Here is a 6,000-nt window from a genome sequence, read left to right as displayed (position 1 = left end):
GAAACTACAGTAATCACTCCAATTCTTTCAACGTGTACAGTAGGATTATTTTTTGGTTTCAGTCTCCAATCTATGCCCATCCAAGGCCAGTATTGGCTTGCGCTCATGCTCTCACCTCATTGGACTTTGGTTGCTTACCTAAAGGTAGTTTCTCTTTTTTTTGGAAAATAAATTAATCTCTACTTAAGGACTCTTTCTGTGTGGTGGCCTTTGAGAACTACTTTAGATTTTCTTACCAATCATCAATTAACTCTGACCCTATACATCCAATTACTAATCGGGGCCATAAAAAGAAAGATCTAAAGAAATTTGATCCTCCTAGGACAAATAGCCCAAGTGGAAGCTATGTATGAAAGGGAAACTTCCAAATCTTTTGTCACAATTATTTAATGTTAGAAGACAGAAATTAAATGAGATTCCCAGTCTATCATATAGGGATAACACCAAAAAGGCTCGCTTTGTGTTTGCTAACAAGGCTAGACACCCGAAGCCTCCTAAAACATTGCTGATGAATTCCGCCATTATTAATGAAAAATCTATAATATCTCGAACACATGACATCCTTTCAAGACTTCTTCCTTCTTTGAGGAGATGAAGGTATATACACAGAAGAGCACTTCTCCAACTTTATACCAAGCAGTGGCTGAGGCCGTGGAGGTTTCTTTGCATTTCTATTAAAATCTTAAAATCAGAGAAATGTTTGCTCCCTCTTTATTTTTCTCACTTCTGCCTTTTTCAATTCAACTGACCAGGATCATCCTATCCCCCTAATTTCTTACTAGCACACATATTTTGTTTTACCCAAACCATGTGGGGAGCCCATGTATTGCAGCAATTTTAGACCCATCTCACATCTCAATGTGGATGTTATATATACCAAGGTATTGGCTAATAGATTGTTACCCCTTCTTCCTGAATGTGTAGCCTTGGATCAAGTTTGCGTTATTTCTGGACATTAGGCCAATGATAACACTACTAGAACAGTTGATTTCCTTTTCCATGCTAAGACACACATTATCCCCACCTGTATTTTGTCCATTGATGCCAAGAAGGCTTTCAACAGGGTCAATTGCTCCTTTTCACACCTTGTTGGGTTCCAACATGTGCACGAAAATAATGTCTTTGTAATTGTCACCAACTGCGGCAATATTGACCAATGGTACCAATTTTGAGTCCTTTTACATTTCCATTGTCACAAGACAGGGTTGTCCCTCTCCCCCATACTCTTGGTTCTTGTGTTTGAGAACACATCTATACATTCCAAGGAGATTGACACTGGTATCATCAAAAGTTAGCTATGTATGCTGATGATTTATTACTCTATGTTTCACAGCCTCTCATTAGCCTTTTATCTATTTTTGCAGAATTATGCCACATTGGGAGACACAGCAATTTTAAGGTTAATGGAAGCACTTAATATATTCTTTCCAGATTCTCTAAAGTTTATGCTAACCCCAAATTTCTTGTTTATGCCCAATTTGGATAGCTTTTCTGCAGACCTAGACGAGCTTTATTCTTTGAATTATTTCCCTCTTATTAGATCTTTGGGGGGCAGTCTTAACAAATGGCAACAAAAGACCAAATCTTGGTTTGGCAGAATACATGTTGTTAAGCTGGACTCCCTACCTAAATTACTATATGCTTTTAAGACTGTGCCCAGCATACCACCTAAATCCTTAACTTATATCTTTATTAGGTTTATATGAAAAGGTATGATACCCAGGTTTAATCACAATACACTTTATAAGGCTCATCAACATGGGGGATTGGGTTTACTTTATTTTGAGCTTTAATATGTTGGTACTATTTTATCTAGATCAGCCTTTCTCCACCTCTTTAACACGGAGAAACCCTAGAAATAACTGGTTCAGGGAACCCCTGCTTTAATTACTATTTCCACAGCTCACAGTACAATAGTATAGTGGTAAGTGTAAAGAATGCCTCCTACATTGCTGGCCATTGGGAAGAATGCCACCTTTACAGATACCCAAAAAGATCATTGGTGTTCGGTAAACTGATTGAATGCTCATTGCTTAAGAAACCCCCAGCAACCTCTGCAAGAACCCTGTGGTTTCATTGAACCTTGGTTGAGAAACACTGATCTAGATTAAACTGACAACAAGCTCCCACACTTAAAGCCTCTTTGTTATTTGAACAACATATGTCTTTGCTCTCTTTGAGAACCCTTCTATGATTGGCTCTGTCTTCAGAGTTGAAGCAATTCCTAGGTTTCTCGCTTACCTTGGCAGTACTCAATGTTTGGCCAAAACTTTAATCATGTATGGGCCCCCTAACACCATTATTCGATAACTCATAATTACTGTTAGAGAAAAATACTTCTCACTTGGGTGGATATTCCAAGGACACATGGCCTCAGGCTAGGCAGTTTGTTGATGTCCAGAAGGGGCTTTTTGTACCTTGTTCTACTTCAGTAGATTCCTTGGGTACATGGTTAACACAGCTGCAACTAAAGAGGGTTGTAAATGTTTATACATGTCTCACCTTATCTATAGAACTTTACCAGATTTTGAGGAACTCCCAAACCTCAAAGACATATTTTGCCACAATTTTATCATTTTTAGCTACATAGGGGTGCCAATACTCTCCCTTGTTTGCTAGTGAATGTACAAGAGACTTCAATAGGGATCTTTCTAGGCAGAACTGGCACAAAGCTTTTATACTCATAGAGTCTCAGTATCCAGTTACAAGCAAGAAAAGAATACAAGATCCTTTCCAAATGGTACAGGAACCCTGTTACTATAAATCAAATTTTCCCAATTTTATCTAATTTTTGCTGGAGATGTGGGAGAAAACTAGGGACTTATCATATCTGGTGGACTTGCCCTTTAATACTAATTTACTAATAACTTTATGGAAATATATTTTTGACATTTGTACAGATCTTTATGATACTGCCCTTCCCCCAGAAATTTATTTATTGTCTGTTTTGTCAGGTTCCATCTCCTTTTGAAAAAAAAAGGTGCTTTACTGTCACCTTCTCACAGCTGCCAGACAATTCATCCTCCTGTTATGGAAAATTTCCCATATTCCTGCATTGGCATTATGTGCCAAAAGAGCAACATAATGCAAATGGAGCAACTTTGTGCTCATAATAATGACTGTTTTGAAAAATCTTGAAGCTTAAAAATCTTAAACTAAACTGAAAACAAAAAAATCACACTTGGCTTTAATCCTGCAGGTCCCTCGATGGCAATGGTCCTTCCCGTGAACTGGTCCCACGTCATCCTGGGATTCATCTTTGTCCTAGCACTGCAGAGTTCTGTACTCTTTCTTTTTTTTTTGCACTTAAAAAAAAAATAAAATTTTACATATAAGGGTTGTCTACTCTTTTATGTAAAATGAAAATATTGAGTTTAGGTAAGTTTTAATGGTGAGTGTGGATATTGTATTCATATTCAGCTTCTCTTCAAGGTAAGATACGCTCTAGCACTCTCAATACCCATAATTCAACATGATTTTCATATTTTAATACGTGTTCATTATGGTTCACCCTTTTTATACTAGTGTTCCTTTGTAATGACATAATTGAATGTTTGTTCTGATCCTCTCCCAGGTTTGAGGTATGGCTTATCATTACTGCAACTCTGAATGTCTTTCTACTTTTTTGACCTCTTCTGCTTTTCTAAAAGTTGTCCCGTTCAAAATTACTCTTACACCAAATTTTATTGTTTTATTGTTAATGTTAAAATGTCCTTTTTTCCTATGTTTATTAAAAATAGATGTAATCTTAAACGTAAAGATGTTAGTCTCTTCTCTCTTTCCAATGAAGTGTGGTCGTTCTAATGATTGATTATAACCTATAGCTCTAGATCAGGTATGTGTAAACTACGGCCCATAGGCCATATACGACCCATTGGGTTTCTTAATCCCGCCTATCAAATATTGGTACAATTGGCCAAAAGGGTGACCAACAGTTAATGTAATGTGAATATGAGTTTTCTTTTACTATTAGGTAATGGCTTTTACACTTATGGTAACTTATATCAGTTCATATACACACTCTCCATCCATCTGAAACTGGCCCAGGCCTCCTGTCAAATTTTAAAACTCATTGTGGCCCCTAAACCAATGAGTCCTTGTGGGTCTTCTGCCACCGTCCTAGCTGCTTCACCTGCATTCCCAAATGAGTAAATATACCCAGGGACATTGGAGATTGGATAATTGTAAGGAACTCTATGCTGCCTTCTGCATACCCAAATTCTGCTGGTTCTACTTTACTCTACTCTACACATCAAATTGTGATTGTACAAGGTTTTTAAAGCTTAATAATCCCCCCAAGACTAGTAGGTCAGTGAGTACCTACTGGAAATGATAGCACTGTTTAATTTAGTCATAAATGCTTTGTATCTGGCACGCTAAATACATTTATGGGCTGCCATTGCAATGTTGCATTTTTGAACTGAATCAAACTCTCACTGCAGTTTTCCTTTAAGGGATGCCATGCTCTGGATGTTCAGCTTATATTGTTTTGTGCAGCTGATGCCTCCATAAATATCCCATCATATGTATATGAGGAAGATTGAAAAAGTAAAGTGAATATAGACAACATTTTACAAAGTGGCTCAAGAATTAAATGACATAGGTAGAACCCCCAATTGCAAACATTTCTTCGTTTTTGGTAAGGCCCCAATAAACATATGGCCCATTACCACTAGTAATATTGATTTGTGAAACAATAATAATTTCTCTTTTGATCACATGCACGTATATATATATATTTTTTGGAATTGTACATATTAACTGCCATGTAGCAAAGTATTTAACAATATAGACTTACATTATTCAATATAGCCCTTTGTGTGCTTACATAGCAAAGACATGTATACAGTAAATTTACAGTTCCACTTGTCAAAACACAAACCAAATTGGCCAGAGGAATTCTTGGTGTGATGTGTGTGTGTTCCGTAACCAGGCTCCACCAACGTAAGTGACAAAACATGAGAGAAAAACAGAACCAGTGGAGCATGGACACTGTATGGGCAAGAGTATGTGGACACCCTTCCATAGTGTATAGTTGAGGTGTTGTCCGTAAGCATGCTCATAAAGATAAAATACACAGACAGTATAATTGTGCATTTTAGGAAAGTTCAGACATGACTGTGCCCCAAGTACAATGTAAGCTCAGTAATGAGCTTAGTCGCAAGCCTGGTAAATAAGAACTTGAATGGCCGACACAGAACCCTGACCACAACCCTACTGAACCCCTTTAGAATGTATTGTAATTAATTAATTAATTGTAATTAAGCTCTTCTCATCCATTGTGGCTGAATGGGCACAACTCTTCCCTGCCAGATTCTAAAATCTCTGATGAATGGAGGCCGTTATGGAGGACGCAAAGTGGGGTGATAGCTGGGTTCATAATAATGCCAATGAGTTAAGAATGGGATGTCCAACAATAGAAATACAGGCATGATGGTCTGTTCCAGCATAACTGTGCCCCATGCCAGCTTTGATGAGTTTGTTAAAAAGGACTTCCGTTGAGAAAGACTTCTCAACCAATGTGGCTGAACAGACACAAAGTCTTACAGGTGCACTTCAAAATCTAATGGAAAGCTAAGGCTGTTACAAACCAAAGGGCGAATACTTTATTAGAAGCAATGAGTTTAGAATGGGGCGTCACATAGGTGTGATGGTCTGTTTCAGCATGACTGCACCTCTTGTATGATGCCAGTTCTGTAAGTCTATGGTTTGACCAGTCTATTGAGGAAGACATTGAATATTTTGCACAAAGCCTTGACCACAACCCTATTGAACACCCTTACAATGAATTGAAATGCCAATTGCATGTAAGGGCTTCTCATAAATCATACTTGAATGGCCATAAAATCACAGATGAGTGAAGGCTGTTATAGACATAGAGAGGGTAGAGTTACAAGGCTGGGTCATTTCATATTCATGGCAATGGGTTTAGAATAAGATGCCTAGCTTGGTTAGGTGCCAACATACATTCATACATTTGTCCATACAGTGTATAGAGTT

This window comes from Pyxicephalus adspersus, chromosome 3 (assembly GCF_032062135.1).
Source record: "Pyxicephalus adspersus chromosome 3, UCB_Pads_2.0, whole genome shotgun sequence".
In the NCBI taxonomy this organism is placed as follows: Eukaryota; Metazoa; Chordata; class Amphibia; order Anura; family Pyxicephalidae; genus Pyxicephalus; species Pyxicephalus adspersus.
The sequence above is the reverse complement of the archived record's forward strand: the minus strand, read 5'-3'. Positions refer to the sequence as shown.